Below are 21784 nucleotides of genomic sequence, written 5' to 3'. Positions count from 1 at the left end.
CTAGTCTCGGGGTTTTTTACATTATGCATCATCTTCACCAGCTCGCTTGCTTCCTAGCCATTTTTTCATAAACAAGCATGTTTTCGTATCTTCTGCACTCTTAAAAATGAACTTCACCGCATAGCACGCTCCTAGCCAACCATCTCGAATGATCTCGTTATCTGCCCTGATTTGTTGGAAACGGGAGGCGTACGCTTTTTTTTGTGACAATTATGAACAGCATAAGTGTCACAAAAAAGGCGTACGCCTCCCGTTTTCAACAAATCGGGGCAGATACCGATATAATTCGAGAATATTGTTGGCCAGGAGCGTGCCATGCGGTGAAGTTCATTTTTAAGAGTGTAACGACAAAAATATAAACCACTGAAGCTTTCCTTTAATGGCCACAAGCTTTCATGCAGTGGACTGTTAAGACGCCCCCAAAATACTACATTGCTTTCTTTTTTGTTTTGGCACGATAAATATTTTCGTACTGTTGGACGGAACACTCTAAAAACAGAACTTCACCGCATAGCACGTAGTGCGCCAATCATCGCCGCGAACGATACGGTTATCTGTTTTGATACGAGGAGAGAGGGAGGCGTACGCTTTTTTGTGGCAATTACCATATATCCCAATTGCCACAAAAAGGCGTACGCCCACATCTCTCTTCGAATCAGAAGCGACGATAACCCTATCATTCGTGACAATGGTTTGCGCACAGCGTGCTATGCAGTGAAGTTCTGTTTTTAGAGTGAACTGCCTCGAAACGGGTTCCTCGAGAACTTCACCGCGTGGCACGCTCTTAGCCAACCACCATCCCGAATGCCGTTCTGTCCCTTGATTGGTTAAAAACGGGAGGCGTACGCCTTTGTGTGACACGCCACGACCTTTCTACAAATGAAGAGTAATTCACAATGGTTGGCCTCCAGCATGCTACCTAGTGTTTTGCGAGTGTGATGAAGGCAACCATTGCACAGAATGATATGGGGAAAGCGTACGCCTTTTTGTGACAATTAGCACAAGTGTCACAAAAAGGGCTTCGCGTTCTTAGGGGAAAAATGATGTCATTCGGGATGATGGTTGGCTAAGACTAAGAGGGCGTGTCTTCCCTGTGTTGTTTATTGCTGCATTCAACAATATCTCAATATACCAACTACACTCTAAAATCAGAGCTTCACCGCATAGCACGCAGTGCGCCAATTAACCACAATCTTAAAAATGAACTTCACCGCACAGCACGCTCCTAGCCAACCATTATCTCGAATGATATCGTTATCTGACCTGATTCGCTGAAAACGAGGGGCGTACGCTTTTTTGTGACAATTATGAACAGCATAAGTGTCACAAAAAAGGCGTACGCCTCCCGTTTTCAACAAATCCGGACAGATAACGATATAATTCGAGATTATGATTGGCTAGGAGCATGCTATGCGGTGAAACTCATTTAGTGCACTGCCAAGAAATGATAGGGTTATCGCTTCTGATTCGAAGAGAGAGGGGGACGTACGCCTTTTTGTGACAATTTGGATATTTGGTAATTGCCACAAAAAGGCGTACGCCTCCCGCTCTCCTCGAATCAAAACAGATAACCGTATCGTTCGCGGCAATGATTGGCGCACTACGTGCTATGCGGTGAAGTTCCGTTTTGAGAGTGTACCCCAAGTTCGTACACTTGTGCTTATAGGCTGTATAGGAACAAGCAGTTTCTTCACACTTGATTTGCGACAAAGCACTAAATTGATTGTCCTCGTGTATACAGGAGAAGGGGCTCAAAGCTGATTTCTGTCAACTCTGGAAACACAACCAGCGAAGGATACGCTTCTTATTCGAGCACATATCCACAAAAGGGCCTCCTACTGTCAACAGAGAAGGTTCTCAACGTGTCAGTCATTCCATTTACGCGCCAAGCAGCTGGACGGGCACTAATTGATCTCCCTGCTGTCTAGTTGGCCATTTATTAAAGACATATCACGTTCGAGGACTATATACAGTGACTATAGTGTGCTGTTTCTTGGTCATTTGACACGTATCGAGATCAAAGTTATACACAGCCTCTTTTCAAGACCCCAGTTCGTTCTGACCAAGCGTTTTTTTTTTTTTTTCGAGTGCACACCGCTCGCATTCTTCCCGGTGCCTTTGGATTTACCTTTACCAGTTCTATCTGCTTATAGCAGACCGCGGACACAAACTCGCTATCGTTACCAGCATCAGAGAGGAATGTGCATGTAATGCGTGCCCAGTTGTTTCCCGAAAATCGTCCTCCGAAGACGCAGTTCGTGCATGGAGAGGCAAATTGCTGTGAAAAAACGTGCAACGTTGGTCGATTTAGAAAAAAATAAAGTGAGGCCGTACGTACTATAATGGCAACAATTATTTCTGGAATCACGTACGAAAGCAAATACAATTATGTATGTATAGGGTACGTATTTCCAGCGTCGTCGCGCAACTCAGAGAACAAAGAGAGATATAGCATAGAGCGCGGACGAGGTCGTTTAACCTTCAAGCAGTCTACGAATCAAGTTTCAAACATGTATACACTTTTGCAAAACTGCGCACAAACATTTCTCCGCGACAATGGCGTACACATAAATATTCTCGCGCACGTCCACGCGGCTGTTTGTTCAACGTGTGCATACAACATAAATAAAAGACCGTACAAGATGAAGACGCACCTGACAATCGCTGGGTCGACAGAAACGACGGCGAAACAACTGAGCGAGCATTTGGCTAAAGTCGCCAGGTGCGCGAGCTCCTCGCGCATGCGCAACATCGCCGACATGCAGCTGATGGACGGCTCTTACGAGAAGCCATCGTGGGCATACAAATACCTCATTTCACAATCTCTCGTTCACACGTGCCGCAAGGTGTGCATTGGCGGTCCAACCTCTTCGGTGTTCTTGCTTACGAGATACCGAGATACGCTTCGGGTGAACCGCACAGGTCGAAAGTACATATCGCGGAATTAGTCGCCTGTGACATTCGCGTGGCTAACCAAACGGAGCGCTCCCACCGGACCTCGTGACAATGTCCTCATCGGAATCATGCGTTTGAGTGTTAGCGGTGTATAGACACATGAAAAACAGTACAAGCAAGAAGGGGTTTGTATGCTGCCGATTTCACGGCGGATTGTACCCTCTGGAAGGTCTGCTGTAGCATTGACACAGCGGCTTTACACAATCGTTGCACACTACTTAATCAATATCACAGAACCCCTCGATCGCGCCACAGGTAAATTGAGTGTCCAGAGGTAAACGCTACAACTGCTTTCAGGTTCCATGCAATCTCTACGCGCACTACGTGACGGTTAAACTTTCGAAAATGACAAGTTTTAATTTGAGCGGTACTTGAAAGGGAACAGTTCCCTTTCAAGTATCCGCTCAAAGTAAAACAGCCACATGTGACTCAAGGTGGGGGCTCAACGTTGGCTAGCCAAGCCTGCTTCAGGTCGTTTCAGTACAGTACACCTATACTAGGCGAGGCGTCCAGTGCGAAAGCAAAGCCAACGAGAGCTGCTCTGTGTAAATACACATTTTCATGTACTGGAACTAGTCACGGCATGCAATTGTTGATCTTGCTCATTATAAGCTGGGAATGTAGCTGCCGGTCAGCACCAGAATTAAAGCTAGAAAAAGAATATACCCCCCACCCCCCTAGATATCCCATTTATGATTCCATCCAGAAAAATATCGATTTTGTCAGGCTGTTTTCAAGCTCAGTCTGTTTACGTTACGGTTATACATATTCAATCTGGTTCGCATTGAAATTTAAAGAAACACGCAAGTAAATTCGCTCAGTCAACGAAACACCGCATCATACTTGTAGATTCTTCCCTGTCTTGAGCGATGATGGTATTCGAGATGCGGCATATCTGTAACCCATCAAAGGGCTTATCGGGGACGATATATTAGGTGCCCGCATATCGACGTCGATGGAAGGGCGGCGGAAGGAAGCCGGCTTGACGCTGCGGGGCAGAGGACGTCGCATCGGTCAGGGGGTATACAACGGTGGTGGGGAAGCCACACTATTTTTTTTCTCTTTTATGTTGCTTTTGATGCGGGATATACATGGTTGTGAGATAGGGAGTGAGACCGGCGAGTGTCTGTATAAGCCCTGCCTTTCGCCAACCTTTAAAAGGGGCTATCGCATCCGTCCCGGTCGATTCCGAAACTATAGTGTCGTTTTACTCCTCGTTCATACCGACAACAACGCCGAAAATCCGACGCGAAAAAGTGTAGTAGTTTCCGTGCAATTTCATGTAATGCATGGCAGGAGCAGAAGACGGATGTTGAGAGTATGCCGAAATTCCCTCTCTGGAAATCGGAGAAAACGTCACTCGGACAAGGCCAATCAGGGAGCGGCCTTTGGCGACCGACCCACGGGCGGGTTGGACGGCGTCCGCAGGTCGCAGAGGGTCTGTGTGATCGGGTTGTGGAACACCACTTCTGCGTTAGCGTCGGATGTGTTCGTACAGTTAGAAGTGTGAACACAGTGTTTCTCGCGATATGGTCGCCTCATGAACTCTACACTGGTAAGCGGCGTATTTACCGAGGACTTTTCACTTTGTATATCGCGGGGCGAACGCGAAACAGACGAGCTCGGAGACAATCGCGTGCGCTGCGATCCCATTCGTATGCCTCGTGGAGGTAAGAAACTCCTCTAGCGGTCGCTCCTGGCAATGCCACGCCCACCTAGTTGCCCGGTCACGTGATCCCCACCTGTTTCGGTTATGGCGGTCAGCGCGGAGGCTTCCAAGTTTAACAAACTTGATATGCAGCAAACCTCTGACCTTCAAGGAGCCCATTTGTACAACGCTTTGAAGGTTGTGGGGTACGTACTATTTCAACATTTGCCGCGTAATAAATCACAGCGAAAGTTCAGCAGAACAGAGGAGAAGCGAGGCAATGTCACGATGACGTACGCACGTGTTCTAACAATTTCGTAATCCATTGCTTCCACACTGAGATGATCTATTTTGTGTTTCAACGGGTATGATAACTTCTAGCTCCAAAGAGGTTCTGAAAGCGGAAGCAAGTTATTCGGCCGCTGCTCGTCTCCGCATTCACGTAAGACACGACACGGACATTGAGGACGCCATGTTTGATGACGTGTTGCCGTGACGTTTATGGGTCACGTGTGTGGGCAACTAACTACAACGCCATGCGCGGGTCAGCACGCCCGCTTGCATTGGGAGAGGCGCTTAGAGGGAACCCCCTTAGTTTCTTTCCTCCAAGGTGTGCATGGCTTATGTCATCATCATGTTTCTATCGCTGGGGCTTCCTCAGCTGCAGAGGGAGTTCCAATCTTTAAAACTCGTTTAATTATTTATATATGTCTGTACACAGAACTTGACTCCATAGCACGCTCCTACACCCTTAAAAATGAACTTCACCGCATAGCACGCTCCTAGCCAACCATTATCTCGAATGATATCGTTATCTGCCCTGATTTTTTGAAAATGGGAGGCGTACGCCCTTTTTTCGTGTGTGGACAATTATGAACAACATAAGTGTCACAAAAAAGGCGTACGCCTCCAGTTTTCAACAAATCAGGGCAGATAACGATATCATTCGAGATAATGGTTCGCTAGGACCGTGCTATGTGGAGAAGTTCATTTCTAAGAGTGTATGTACAGACATATGCCCTAGAAACCACTCAGATCCCGATTGGAACCGTCCCACTGTCGGTCAAGGAGCTATTGTTTTTCTTCCTTGGAAGCACCATTCTGGAGAACGTACGGCACTTAAAAAAGTCACAACTCTAAACATATTCCTCTTTTCATGTTCGCTCGAAAGATATTCCTTCCTACCGACTGACATAATATCTTCCCCGCACTAACGTTAATAGCTTACCTCGTGTAAACATGAAGACTGGCAACGAACTATGGCGGAAGCGCCCGAAATAACCTACGTCCACCCTAACGAAAGCCTCGGCGAAAACACAAATAATTACGGTCGTAATTAAGACGTGACGGTATTGCGACAGCGTCTTTCCAGGGTCGTGCAAATAAGAGGAATACCCCCAAACTGACATTTTTCTCTATGAGACACTTAAAACAGCCGTTGTTGGCCTCTTAAAACATCATAGCACGCTCCTAAATGACATCCTTCTGCCCCCTGACTGCTTCAAAACGAGAGGCCTTTGCGTGACGCAAAAAGACCCCGCGCTTTCCACAAATCAAGAGTGATCATTCCGTGCCTTCAGCGTGCTCTCTTTTAAGACGTGACGGAGTGGGGTGATAAATTCCAAGCAATAGGACCTATTACTGGACAGCGTATCCAAGGCGATTAGTGTCAAGAGTTGGAGAACCGTCGAGCAAAAACAGCAAACCAATTATTGTAGCGAAGTAAACTGCGTCACGAGCACGACATGGAACTCACTCAATTATTTAGATGTCAAGTCACGTAAATTACGCCTAAAAATAGTGGCAGTAAAAATGGTATGCTCGGCAGTCTCGAAGAATGTACTCGATTGTTTCAGGTTGTTGACAGAGACCACAGGCGTCACCCCTACAGCCGATCTTGAATAGTTGAGAGTTGGTGAACGCAGATCCAGTGCGTAGCCTATGGATCATGGTCTATAAGCTTCGAGGAAGGTTTTTCATGGGAAGAAGGGGGCGCTGATGGTGCATGATGTCCCGTATCCAAGGGCGGCGCAGTTCAATAAGCTGCTGAACAGCCATTTGTCCGTCGGTGTCATCCGGAGTTGGTAAACAAGGGCTGCAGCTCAGGTGTGCCGAGGACGCTAGCTGATCCGCCCTTTCGTTGCCGCCGACACCGACGTGGGACGGAATCCATTGGAAGGCGATATCTCCTCCGGTTTGTTTATGCTGAGGGAACGATCTTCTGATGCTTCGCGCTAAGATGTTGTCACACATATAGGGTTCATCACGTCCCATAGGGCGCTTCTCGAGTCTGTGAGTAGGACTGGCCTGGCGAACCCTCGCACCTGGACCGCAGCAGGTGCGTGCAGGAGAGCCAGGAGTTCAGCAGTCGTAGAAGATACCGGGTAACGCGATGTTTTTCCCTTGCCAGGCCACGTTCACTGACGTCATGTGGAACGCACAAGTAGCACTTTTGGTGCGGTCGTCAATAGAGCCATCTGTGAATACTAGAGTATGTGAGTGGTAGACGTCGCTTATCAAGGTTCTCAGCCGCCAGTCTAGCGACCAGGTGTTGGCAGTGCAGCGCAGGGCAACCCAGGTGTTCTGGAACGGAGACAGGAAGAGAAACCGAGACGGTGGCTGATCCAACTTGAACCGCTTTTCTTTTAATGAATGCGCTGGGCGCGAGCAGTCTTCCTGTCTCCGTTCCAGAACACCTGGGTTGCCCTGCGCTGCACTGCTAACACCAGGGGGCTACACTCCCTCGTTTTATGAATGCCTGGAACGTAAAGCGATGTAGCAGGTATACAACCTCCCGCCATGGCACCGACGGTGATCGAGCAGGATGTTGAGGCGAGCTCTCACTGTGGGCCAGGGAGCTAGTAGCGTACACGCTGGCCAAGCGGTTGAGGGACGTGTGGGACCTTCTTACGAGGGCAGTGCTTAAAGGGAGTGCTTGCTTCCAGACGTGGTCAAATTGTCTAAGTACCGGAGCCCCCAAGCTCCGAATGGATACTAACGGTGATCATTCTGTGCACCTTGACCGTGCTTTTAAGAGTGGAAGTCTTTCCCCAAAGATGAATACCGTTGGCCCCATGCATCTTTATCGGACAAGTAGATTTATTAGAGGAATTCATAGCACGTTACGTGAACCACCCTGTACATATGAAATATCAGGTTCCCGGTGTAAAGGGAATTCAAACATAATGCCAAGGCATTTAATCTCATCCACGCGATCTACACAAAAAGACTAAGTTACATACACACATATGGTGTATACGTTCTCGGAGAAATGCTTAAAAATAGGCTCCATGACATAAAAATTGCCTGCATACGGGGTGACATCGAGAAATTTTGTTGCCACGCATTAAAGGGACACTAAAACTCGCACCACATTTCATTTCAAATTACTTTCAATTACTGGGCTCATATCGTAGTGGGTGCTATAAACTTGAAATTTCCATTCAGTTGCCAAGGCACAATCAAAATGGTCTTTCTTGCATGATGTAAAACCCCGAGACTAGGGAACACGAAGGGACAGACACAAACACGAAGTCTCGTGTCGAAGAGACTTCGTGTTTGTGTCTGTCCCTTCGTGTTCCCTAGTCTCGGGGTTTTACATCATGCATCATCTTCACCAGCTCGCTTGCTTCCTAGCCATTTTTTCATGGTCTTTCTTGTCTGGGCGCCACTCCGTCATCATCGCTTATATTGGCACATCGGTTGTTGCACAGCCGGAACTGCCTTCACTTGAAAGAAATAGTGCGATCCGTAATGTGTCGGCACTTGCTGGAGAGATTTACAGATCATTGGCAATATGTCTCATTATTGTTACAATTTAGCAAGTCAATTGTAAAGAATGCAGCAATGCGCGTGCTGCTTATACAGGACCAAAAACATGGACTACAACAACAACAGTAGATGATGACGATGAGATGGGGTGTTTCACCGCGGTGGTGCGGTATACCCTACCCCATTGCACGTCGAACATTATATGAAGATGGTGAAGGAAGGATGAAAATACGAGAAAGAATTAACGCGTCTGGAGCAATCCAGTGGACGACAGGAAGTCCATGAACATGTGAAGAACCCGACGATGGAGCACAGGATCTTCATAGGGGCCAATGAGTGCAGCCAGGTCCCCCAAACTCACCTCGGAAAAGCGTGCAACGAAGAAGGCCGCCACTTGATACCCCACTGTTGCCGTTCCGGATCACTTCAGCGCGCTAAGTTTAGCGGCAAAATGTTTTTGTTGTTTCTGCGAATGAATCTAGTCTTTATATGTCCAAATAAAACGCGTATAACAACTTTCTCTGTCGTGTTTCACTTTTTGGTCCCGTTTTTAAACGCGTTGAGCGATCGGAAGGATCTAGTGCACGTCTGCTGCATCACATAGCGTACCTGTCGTACCAGGCGCCGCAGGCGCTGCAGTCGTCCATTTCTCCTTCGGTGACTTGGCCTGGCTTGGATTGTGCTTCAACTGGATCTTTAGCGCGCTACAATCCACGCAAGCCAACGTCTGGTAACAATGGGGTATCTAAGGGCGGCCTCCGGCATTGCACGCATCGGGATAGGAACAAATACATGGGAAAATGGCGACCTTGGGGGACCTGAGTGCAGCTAAATTGAGCGGTCTCTTGCTGATACGGGCAAGCTCATCACACAGTATCCGTCTTTGCGGGCAGTAGAGTGCAAATTCCATAAGAATGTGCTGGGTGTTCGCCACGACACCGCAGGTGGAACAGAGGCTTGTGTCACAGCATCTGGTCATGCACTTGATTTGTGGGGTGAAAGCCACATTGAGGCGGAGTCTACGCAGGAGGGAGGTAAAATGGCGTAATAACCGGGCAGGGAAAGAAGACGGCAAATTTGGGTCTACCGAATACATGAGAAATTGAGCCGTGACGTCCCGGCGCCATTGCTGCAGAGCCAAGGGCTGAAACCGCGCAGTTAGTCGGGTCCTTCTGTCACCTCTCGACAGTACAATGGGCACCGTTCTCGGGGACTCATGGGCAGCCGTTGCTACTCTGTCAGCCTCATTGCCTGTTGAACAGCAGTGACCAGGAATCCCATGCAGGGATATACGAGGACCTTCATCATGTAGACGCTGAACTTGGTGGAGAATGTCTACTACGATGGAGGCTAGCGACCCACGAAGCCCCATGGTTGCCACACATTGCACAGCAGCCCGTGAATCGGTGTAGACCACCCACACTCTTAAAAATGAACTTCACCGCATAGCACGCTCCTAGCCAACCATAATCTCGAGTGATATCGTTATCTGCCCTGATTTGTTGAAAACGGGAGGCGTACGCCTTTTTTGTGACACTTATGCTGTTCATAATTGTCACAAAAAAGGCGTACGCCTACCGTTTTTAACAAATCAGGGCAGATAACGATATCATTCGAGATTATGGTTGGCTAGGAGCGTGCTATGTGGTGAAGTTCATTTTTAAGAGTGCAGACACGCGGAGGAACTTGGGACATCTGCTGAAGAAAGGGTAGAATGGCATACAGCCCCGCCGATGTCGATGACGTACGATGTCAGAGACGATATCCACGTGAGACTGCATCAGATGGGACGACAAAAGCGCACGTTCGAAAGGCACGGAATGACTTCTTCTGTTCCTGCTTCTTGAGGATCGATACTCTTTGAGACGTGGAATAATTTTGGTCGCATAAATCTTCATCTGAGAAAAACTCGTTTTATAGGGACCTCTGTGACCACATTCCTGGACGCTAATTTATTTATTTATTTATTTGATTATACTTCTGGCACAGTTTAGGGTAACGTGGGGCAAGATGCGACATTTCTTGCTCGACGCCGTTTGTCTCAGAGATGCGTTGCTCCATGCGCTTGAAACTTTACTCATAGATGGCACTGCATGTCTGCTTTATTGCACGTCAGAATTGTCCAGATTGATGTTTGCGTTAAAGAGAGAGAGAGAAAAAAAATAGGTTACTTCTGCTTGGAATGTAAAGACCCGCAAAAAAGGCGCGATTTTCTGTAGTCCTTTCTCTTGTCAGCTGTGCGGCAGCGTGTCACAGGCTTATTCTGTCGATGTAAGTACATATCCTATTTCTTTGTTCACTCATCTAGATACGTATATGCAAAATATGGGCACTCTTGGTTATCCGGTGTTTAACTGAAAAATTAATGCATCCGATGATATGCACGGGGCAAGACGCGACAAATTAATGTAATTTAAATTTAATGCAATATAGAAACTGATAAGTCAACTATCAGGCGGCTATATTCTTGTTCCTCAGAGATTCGTTTCTTTTTTTTTTTTGCATATTGCCTAGGATAGTTCCAGCCAGTCTTGGGTAGTAACTAAGTTACTTTTAACTTGTAACTGTAACTAGTTACTTTTCGGGTTAACTAGTTACAGTAACTAGTTACATTTCCAGAAAAGTAGCTTTTAACTGTAACTAGTTACTATTTCTGTGAATGTAACTGCAAAATGTAACTAGTTACTCGAATAAATGTCGATCCTATTTTTACGTACGTACACACGTCGTATTTTTCCCTGTGGGAGAGCCACATATTGACTTATACAGCTTCTGGTTAAGTGCAATAATACTTTCATCACACTGAAGTAAATGTAAATAAATGTACGTTTTAACGATTGTATCACCCTCTCATGGTCATTGTTATAAAAAGTAACTGTAATGTAACTAAGTTACTTTCTCACAGTCACTGTAACTAGTTACTTGACCAAGAAAGTAACTATAACTGTAACTTAGGTACTTAACCAATAAAGTAACTATAACTGCAGCTCAGTTACTTTCTAGAAGTAACTTACCCAAGACTGGTTCCAGCAAAGCAGAAGCGCACACAAAAGCGAGCGACCAGTGACACATCAGACCGGCGGTGGCTTGTTTGCAAAGGACGGTGGAGGGAAATAGCACCCGGGTCCTGTGTGGGTTTATTGCACATCATGTGGGCGGTGAGCTCAAGGGGTCTGTGTAGGTGCCTAAACTGCAAAAACTAATTTGCATAGTTCATTACCACGGCGTGTCTCATCTTGCCCCATCTTTTACCCTATACCTCCATTTTGGTATTTTTGCTGTAAATCCTTGAATGCTGTATATATCTCTTGTATTGACGCTGTGCGGCTGTGCATTGATATGCACTAATTCTGTGTATAATGTGCTTTGATTGATGCGCAAACTTTACTGATTGATATATTGTTTTAGCTTTACGTAGCTGCTGAGTTGTGAATTATTGTTCTCGTGGTTGCTGAGCTGCCGTAGTTTTGCTGTGACTTTGAATTTTATTTATTATGCTGCATTGAATGCACTGCGTAGTCGTGGCTTGTCATGTATGTGGTTGCTCCTGCTTCCATGACTAATACATTCCCCATGCGGAGTAGGAACCAAGCATTGGTTAGACTAACGGAGATATTACCTAAAAACCACGGCCCCAGGGCCTGGTCGGTCCTCACTGACAGTAAAGTGGCTCTGGAGGCGCTGGCCTCTTACTCTGCCGCAGTCATCAGTGACACCTATACCACGATCATCGCCCTGCACTCTGAACTTGTATCACTGGGACACGAAGTGGTGTTCCAATGGATCCCGAGCCATGTCGGAATTTCAGGCAATGATCGTGCTGACGCTCTTGCTCGGCAAGCCCACGACGCTGAGCAACCAACTGTCTTTCCCCTTGCGCACTCTATGTGCCAGCTGAAAATCCGCCGCTTCACTGCCAACCGCACACAGCTCTTTCAGCAAGAAGCTATACGCACCAATGCCTTCCTGAAATCCATTGACCCTTTAATGACATATGCTGTGCCTGGCCGCATCCCGCGCATCGAGGAATCGCTGATTCATCGGCTGCGGCTGAATGTGGCCCGAACTCCTCTCCTTCTATTTAAGATGAATCAGCACCCATCACCTCTTTGCCCAACGTGCAACGTAGAAGCCGATGTGCCACACATTCTCATTGCCTGCCAGCGGTACGAAGTCCACCGATCGAGTCTCCGGCGCCGCCTTGCTCATCTAGGCTACCGAGAGCTTTCCCTCGCGGTGCTACTTGGCCCTACCCAGCACGCTGAAGTCACGTCTGCGCTGACACGATTCCTTCGGGAATCTAAACTCCTGGGCACTCTCTGATGCGCAACGATTAGTGAAGGAGCTGTTACTTATTTATTTATTTATTGTATTTTTTTTTATAATTTTCTGTACCCCAGCTGTTTTCTTCTGTTTGCTTGAAAGCATTAGGGAATAGCAAGCCCACACCGTGGCTAACCTTTCCCTTTCCTTCTTACTTTGCATTAAACATATTCCCCCCCCCCCCCCCCCACGGCCAAAAAAGGCGACTGCCGCAACCCGACCGCAGCCGGCACGACATATAAAGTACAGATATGACGTCACAAGCAGTGACATTCCCCGCAGGCGAACTGGCCTGGTGCAACCTCGGATTGAGCAAATGATGCATGTGACGTCACGCCGCTCGTAGGGGGGTATGTCGGGCGACGTCCTTTTAATTAGCCAAGCTTGCTCCTTGCCAAGTTCTTGCTCAATTTCGCTAACACGTGACCAACACACACGATGCTAATCAAAATCACAGGGTAACATTTGACAACCGAAAAGCTGCCCTTACTGTTGTGCAAGACGAAAACACCGATCAATTCCTGGAGCCTGAGTTGAAAACACACCAGTTCGCTTGTACCCTCTGTTCAAGAAAACACACTTCATCAGCCATCAGTCACGATCATGATTGTCACTCTACATACGTCACTCGGCAGGGCCAGGCTAATATTTATGATGGCAAAAAGAAACTTGCCGACGGCCATTAAGGGTCCGTATTGTGCGAGAGAGTCAGTTCCTTTAAACATTACGCATTCGTAATGATGCATATATACACCGCGCAAATGATGCTCCGTAATATCGATTAGTAATTACGTATTGTGAGGGAAGCAACAACTCAGAGAATCTAAGGTTTGCGGGCGTGTATGCCATTCACGCAAAAGCATGCTGATTGCGTCCGGAAAATGCGCATACCGAGACGCTTGAATCCGCTATCGTAATTTTTTTCATTCTGTTTTGGCACCGAGTGTCAAGCAGACATGGACAGCGTAAAAGAGCGGGGGAAGGAGTCCGGGGGCAACTGTGCCGAAGAAGCGGTTGTGGGATTCGAACCTCCTTAGCATGACCTTGGAGACAACGAGGAGCATCTCCATCTTTATCGGTAGAAGGCCCTGGCTCGAACCCTGGCGTCAACACATTTTTGCCTGAGATGTTTGATTTAATTGATTCTGGGCGCTGGAGACTCGCGTGTTGGTGTCGTCCATGTTTGTAGCCCGCGCCTCAGCTAATTTTTCGTTGTTTACGCTGTATATTCCTCTTTTCTTTATTTTGTAAACAATCACCAAGAAGCAAAATTGCAGAGGAGGTCATCACCCCCCGTACGTATTGAAGGGACAGCCATCTGGGGATCATGTGCCACTCTAAGGTGCACAATGCCAAAATTTCCCTCAGTAAAAGCTATGTTCTTTTGCAGATTTGGAAAACGCAGCTATTACAAGACATCGGATGTTTTAACGAAAAAATAAAAAATAAAAATAAAAAATCAATAAAAAATAACATGGTGCTCATTGTGATGACTCCAGTTCCAGTTCTAGTCCCAACTTGGTGTCTGCAGGACTTGGAGATGTCCTTTGGTCGCTGGTCAGGGACCCTCGTCAAAATGTCCAGCCGGGAGTTGCTGCCGATGCTGATGATGCCGTCGGAGAGACGGCAGATCTGTCTTCAACAGACATTCGTCCGGTTAGAGGTGTCCGCCTTCCTTAGTCGACATAGTAGTCATCTGTTATACGGAACATTTAGGCGAAGCCGGTGGAACATCTGGGTGAACGTCATCGAAAGATACAGCGGTGAGGTAAGGGTCAACTCTTGGGGTCAGCGTGGTGCAGACGGGAGGACCGAGCATCGCCAGCAAGCCACCGTTCATTAGCCAATCGGTGACACGAAGGGGTCACCTAAGCGTCAGACTTAGTGAAGCAGATATATACAGGGTGTCCCAGAAAACGCGTCATGGAATTATAATATATAAAAAAACAAAAAACAACGCCACCCAGAATCATGCTGTCAACGGCATTTGTTCTCACTAGGCTTTTGCCACCTCCTGATGTGAATGTCATCGAACTTAAGTTTTATTACGTGAATTTGTACGAACTGAACATGAAAATTTGCCAAGTAAAGGTCACTTTTTTACCCCACCAGTAACGAAAACTCGAGACTATTTCGATCCTTTTTATCGTTACCCCCCCCCCCCCCCCCTCCAATGTGTAGCGCGTGCCGAACTTACTCGAGTTCATGATGATCAGCAGGGATATTGAGGAGCTATCCCATCGGAAAAAATAGCCGAACATCATGCTTTTTGAAGCGCCTAGAGGCTACACTCTAAAACCGGTGGCGGATAAGGAGCGGATAAGGAGCGGATAAGGAGCGGATAAAAGGCGTATATTTTACTGCTGTTGTTAATTTTTCTGCCAGCCTTATCCGCAAAGACACCGAAACGTTAACAACAACAACAACAAAAAGAACGCAATAACGAGACAAATAAAATATAAAATTATCACTAAAATAAAAGAATGAAATATGAATGCGATGACCGAAACTGCGTCCACATCCGGGGTTTTATAGGGCCTAGACAGCTGTCTATTCCACAACGAGGCAGTATTGTTATACAGGGTGTTCGCTCTAACGTGTCCAGAAATTATATTTAAAGCGAGCGATAAAAGAAAAGCAAGTGGTATACTTTTGTGCTACTTGAGTAACAAACAGGTACTGCTTCACTAGTAGCACCTCGGGAATCCCGAAAACACGGGATTTTTTTCGAGCAGATCCCGGAATTTCGGGATGTGAAAAACAGCCGGGATTTCGGGATCCCCCGGATCCCCACACTAGCTGCAGGTTGAGGTGCATTTTATGCATGCGTGGTACATGTTGACATGATACGTGGCATATGTTGCACCATGACGTCAGAAAATCCCGGAGTGCTTAGCGTCGCTTTGAACTAGCTATGTTATCGGAAAAAAAAAGAGAACTGGGGGCTTAATCGATTCATTGTCGTTACGGTCGTTACAAGCTAGCGAGTGGCGGGAAATTCAAAAAGGCGGGCGGGAAATTTAAAAAGGTGGGCACGTGATAAAACACGTGCACGGCGCTCTTTGCGCGATACGTGAAGGCCGTGGTACACGTCACGCGCAGTGTGTCACGTGCCCACCTTTTTGAATTTCCCGCCATACGTTAGGTTGTAATGACCGTAACGACGATGAAGTGATTAAGCCCCCTGTTTCGATATCTCCTCTCTTGGCCCATTGGCCACGACGGTCAGCGAAAACGAAACATGGACTATAGACCTCTCCCTGTTTGTAAACAAATGACGTCAAAGTGTTAGATAGCGCCACCAATTTGGTAGAGTTGAACTACGCTTGAAGCTAAGGGCGAACAAGGTCGCGCTCGAAAGCCACGGTCTTGAGGGGATTACGGTGGCCCCCTGAAAGGGACGCGACCTTTCGGTCCTACTTTTCTTTCAATAGAAGGCAACGAACAAGTGTCCATTCGTGGAACCCAGCCATCCCTTTCCGATTTGTTTCGGTTTCAGTCTGTCTACCAACCTCATGATGACGTTTCTCGGGTAGAGGTCTATTCTCCTTCCATTCCCCCATGACAACGAGCACCCAGGATTCAACGCGTGAGCAAGGAGCACTGGGAATTAGTCTATTTCTGTAACGGGTACATCGTTGGTTTAAGTAAGTTTAAATACATTTAGGTTGTCATTTAAAGTCATTGACATGCGTCGTCACTGTCAAGCTCATGGATTTGCACCAGACTACTTTAGGGTTATTTTAGACGCCTCAGAATCCGGGCTTAAGTTTGAAGAACGTGTCAGGCACTCGCAATAAAAATGGTTCAACACTTATTCAAAAATTAGTTTTCCTTAACAGATAAACTATACGGTCATTTTGTGAGAAAAGGAAAAAAAAAACTTGATGGATGAACTGGCAGAAGAGCAATAAAATGCACCTCCACTACATGAAAATTGGGGGAGCAAATTTTTGCTCGTGTTCTGGAGGTTGGACACGTTTCGATATTGCCATACGTGCTTATAAGCTAGGCTGCAGCACTTTCGTGCTTAGAAGGCAAAGCACGCTTTCCAGGCATTTGGGTTCTCTGTTGCTGCCATTGCGATGCACGTATCTTTAGTAAATCAGTGCGTTTAGTCGATTGCCCCTTTCACCAAACGATCGCGATCTGTGGCACCAGGAAAGTGGCATAAAATTCCACGAAATCAGGAGAGCGCATCTTTGCGGTTGGAAGAAATCCACGAAAACAGTGCTGGGAGGAAAGCGCTACATATAAGGAATTTGAAATGAAAACTATAGACGAGCGTGTCCGGTAGCGCTGTGAACAAAAATCGACGAAACTGGTTTCATCAAAGCCCTTAGTGTCGAAAATCGTCCACCTTTTCCCCCAAGTGGAGGCGTGTACATCTCAGTATGAAATTGACGCCATGTCTGTGGCTATTGCTTTTCCTTCTGGGCATCTCGACAGGACCCAATAAGGACATTCCTCCTACTTGGACCTTATTACTAGAGTGCTGTGAGAGACATCTGCTGTCTTCTGCTACTACTAAGAAAGACGCCGCCAGACGCCAAAATAAATGTAGAAAATGCGTCCATGCCGAGGCATCGTGGCGAACACACTAACAGTCAACAAAGCAGCTTTCTTCCCTCTTCCGTTGGGAAGAGTCGGTATTGAATGCGACAGTAGGCCTTTTCTTTGACGTAATGGTGTTTCTTTATTAGGTATAGCACTACACGAGGAAGTGGTTTTCTAATATCGAAGCATTTGAACGCCGTTGTCCAGCAATGGGAGAGTGGGACACTTTTCGGCGGTGGATCCTCAACGCTTTATGCCTTTGTTCAGTGCTTCCCAAACTCTGCTACCCTGCGACCCATCGAAAATAGAAGATATCGCGTCGCGACACAAGGCTTTTCAATTTCAGTGCATGATTGACGCTGAAACTTAAAGGAGGTAAGAACTCCTATCTGCATGTATTTAGTTACCGGTGTAATAGGTGGAATATTGTTCTTTTACGCTTCGTAATTCTATTTACAATTTATTGTTCGATACTTCTCCTTCATAACGTGTGCAGCGTTAATACAAAAACGCACTTTTTTTCGGATACGGGCGAGTAGACGCACCGTCATCCAGGTACCTCTATCCATTGTTACCTCATCTGAAGAATTGTAGCTCCCAATCAGCCGCCAACGCGGAGGTACACATAACGTTCTGCTTTACACTCTTTAAAATGAACTTCACCACATGGCACGCTCCTAGCCAACCATCATCCTGAATGACACCGTTCGCGTCTCTGATGTGTTGAAAACGGGAGGCGGAGCCTATTTTGTAGCCACAATGCGGTACATAATAGCTCCACATAATAGGCTCCGCCTCCCGTTATCAACGAATCAGGAGCGAGAACATTCTCATTGGGGATGATGTTTCGCTAGCAGCGTGCTATATGTAGACAAGATATGGACCTATCAGATTCATCGATACAAAAGGCGTCACAGCCAACAAGTTAAAATCTCCGGTTGGAGCCGACACAGTCGACGGGCTAGCTTGGTACAGTTCATAGCCCCTTTAATTTGACAATGAATATAGCCCGAGTCAATCAGCTCGGCAAGCGACCACAAGAACAACACACACACACACACAAAAAAAAAAGTCAGCACGAACGGCTGTTCCTATTCACCACAGTGAACTACCACAAGCTTTTTTGTGACGCAAAATAGTTGGCGGAGCATGGTCCAAGGACATCATTTGTTGTCCCCTTTTTTTCAGTGCCCGAGCCGTTTCGCGACTCCCCGCTGAACCACTGTCCTAAAGACCCCCTTACACGGTGCCAAATCTTGTTTAACTCGCTTCCTTCATATCTTGATATTTTTTCATCATCATGTACATAGGCGTATTTATAGGCGTATGTACATAGGCGTATCATGTACATAGGCGTGTATTTAGGCGTCATATCTCTTCTCATTTCTCGGAACTTTCTTTTCTTTGACTTTTTCAGATAAGTTCCCTTTTGTTGCCGTGCGATCGTATGTGTTTCTCACGTTACAATGCGCGTGTGCTCTTTTCTCGTTTTTAATTCAAGCCATGACGGCTAAAAGTGGCCTTTACTCGGCAAATTTCCGAGTTCACTTCGCAAAAATTAACATAATTAAACTTAGGTTACACGACACGCACATCAGGAGGTGGCAAAAACCCAGTAAGAACAAATGCCGTTGACCGCATGATTCTAGGTGGCGTAGTTTTTTTATTAGAATTCAATGACACGTTTTCTGGGACAGCCTGTATATGTATACATTGGTTCATAAGATGCCCGTTCAATTGTAATTTCCATATTTCCTAAACGCTATACAACTTCCTGGATGAAAGCATCGTCTGTAATAGAAAGTCCCTTTTATCTCAAATTGAAGACGTCACTGAGCTCGGGAAGATGTGGAAATGCTACGTCTACGAGCACTGTAAAATGAACAATATGACATGGTGGTTTTCATTATCTGTTTATATTCAACGCTGTAAATCTTTAGATCTTCACCATCAATCGATGTAATGTATGATGCATCAATCAATGTAATCAATTTTCTTAATGTACAGGGTGTCCAAGCTAGCCTGCACACGAAAAAAAAAAAAAAAACACGTTGCGTCATAAGCGAATGAAAGCTGCAGAATGTTGTGAAGAGTCGCGTGTTCTAATCGCGTGTATTTTTTCATGGTGGCTGACTAATTAATTAGGCGCAATTAATTAGCTCACGTTTTAATAATTTGTCTTAGGGCCGAGACGTGAATTGGAAGGTTGTAGCGAGCGTGTCGGGAAACACCCATCACAATTGTTTCCTACAGGGTACGCTTTGCGTGGAGTTTTTTCCCTAAAGAAAGAACGCACGCGAAATCTGAAAGTGTACCACGTAACACGAGGCAGCGCACATACGCGCGCGCCAAACAACCCTATGCCATACTATTCTTTCTGCAGCACATCGTTCACTTTACCCCACGGAACTGGGTGGTATTCACTGACTCAACGTGTGCGCTGCAAGCAATTGAAAATTCTGGCATCCGAGGCCCCTCAGCACCGTTGGTTATGGATGTGTTAATGGCTTACAAACTTGTGTACGAAGCAGGGCACAGGCTCGTTCTCCAATGGGTTTCAGTCCATTGCGGCGTCGAAGGCAATGAACAGGCTGACAGCGCCGCCGGAGCAGCTCTCTCGTATCGGACACGGACGTGTATCGCACTGCTGAGAAGAGATCGTCGGTCCGTACTTCGTCGCCTCGTGACCCCTCTGACTACCCGCCAACGGACCGCTGACATTCTTCCCCCCGCCATGCTGAGCAGAGTTGATCCATGCGCTCGCTTTCCGCATGCCTGCACATATCTCTCGTCAAGATGCCGCATTAGTTCATCGAATGCGCCTCGATGTGGCCTTCACAGCACAGTGGCGCTACCGCTTGAGACAACAGCCACAGCACTGCCGTGCCCACGTTGAAGATCTAGAGCACATCCTTCTCCATTGCCCACACTACCAATCTTCCCGATCCGTACTCTCCGGATCCCTCAACGAGCTAGACTCCCGCCCCCCTCTCTCTCTTACACAAAATTGCTTGGTCTCTGGCCACATCCAGCACACCAACGCTCTGCCCTCAAAGCTCTCTTCACCTTTCTGGACACCCAGGACTTGGATCCTTATTGTGAAGGGGCTCGTTATTTCATTCCCCGCATCACCACCAGCAATGGGGTAGAGTCATCATCCCGGAATCAGTTGTTGTTGTTCCATCAGTGCACGTGCGTGGTGATACACTCTTAAAAATGAACTTCACCGCACAGCACGCTCCTAGCCAACCATAATCTCGAATGATATCGTTATCTTCCCTGATTTGCTGAAAACGGTAGGCGTACGCCTTTTTTGTGACAATTATGAACAGCATAAGTGTCACAAAAAGGCGTACGCCTCCCGTTTTCAACTTTACTCACATCACATCACATCACATCGAGATGATGGTTGGCTAGGAGCGTGCTATGCGGTGAAGTTCATTTTTAAGAGTGTACTGCCCACAAGCCAGGATGACGTGGCAGAGGTCACCGTGCACTCCACAAGTGGGGCAGAGGGAAGACGAGGTGGAGCCGAGGTGTAAAGGCAACGTTGAGCCTCATGCGGTGGAAGAGAGCAGCAAAGGGGGCGCGGCAGTCGCGGAGAAAGTACGAGAGAAAGCGTGGAGTCTACATCAAAGAGAAGGGAGTGAGCTATGTCGTGTTGCCACTCAGCCCGCATCTCGGGGCCGGTGAGTGTCGAAAGGAGTTGTCTTCGGTCGCCCGAAGGCATCATTATCGGGGAAAAATACGTTTGTTATACGACTCGCAATTTTCTTCAGTTTGGGGCCTTGGTATGGGAAAAACAAAGTATAGCATCTGCACACTGGGAGAAATGTCCAGCATCCACGTTATCGCGTCTGATATGTGGTTTTTGATTTTCTACTGGGTGGAGTAGAGAATGTAGACCTTTCCAGTATACAACATTCTGCTTTTGCAAGAAACTAATTTTAACACGGTGCAAGAAGTAGAATCGTTCAGACAACGTTTCCGCGTGAACTGTTTTTTTTAGCCTAGCATCCACTCGCTTTACTGGTGTGGCAGTGATTGTTTTTCGCCGAGCTTTGTTATCTGGCGCTTTCTCGACTCCAGACAGTGAGGGCCGCGTCATCGCTGTGGACATAAACATTGCGGGGAACAGACTTCGCATAGTTAATGTGTATGCCCCTGCTCAGATGAACTCCACCAATGCATTTTTCGCTGGAATGGTCGAGAGTTACTCAGAATTGTACAGCAATTCCAATTACAAGACGCGTGGGAACTAACACGCGGTAACGAATTCGTGTACACCTGGCACCGAGGACAAAGCAGCTCGCGCTTGGATCGATTTTACGTACCACAAGAATACACAAGCTATGTGCAGAGGTGTGATGTATTTGAGGTTTCCCAAAGTGGAAGGTATGTGTCAGACCACCGAGCCGTCGTGATGACGCTACGTGTACCTCAAAGAGCAGAGCGAATTCATCGACCGTGGAGATTGTCTCACGCTGCTTTATGCGACGAAGATACGATAACGACAGTGAACGAATTCTT

General features: G+C 46.9%; 1 protein-coding gene across 12 annotated transcripts in view; it reads right to left on the bottom strand.

Moving 5' to 3' along the window:
• The window catches only part of LOC135377295 (complexin-like), a 495185-nt gene that overhangs the window by 137599 nt on the left and 335802 nt on the right, over positions 1-21784 (bottom strand). The window contains exon 1 of one of the 12 annotated variants that reach the window (XM_064609621.1): positions 2655-2710. The exons of the other annotated variants lie outside the window; for them this stretch is intronic. The gene's annotated coding sequence lies outside the window, so the exon portion shown is untranslated. Of the gene's footprint in view, positions 1-2654; positions 2711-21784 lie in introns of those variants that run through there. 12 annotated transcript variants of the gene reach the window in all.

The sequence above is a fragment of the Ornithodoros turicata genome, chromosome 1 (assembly GCF_037126465.1).
Source record: "Ornithodoros turicata isolate Travis chromosome 1, ASM3712646v1, whole genome shotgun sequence".
In the NCBI taxonomy this organism is placed as follows: domain Eukaryota; kingdom Metazoa; phylum Arthropoda; class Arachnida; order Ixodida; family Argasidae; genus Ornithodoros; species Ornithodoros turicata.
This window is presented reverse-complemented; position numbering and strand designations above follow the sequence as displayed.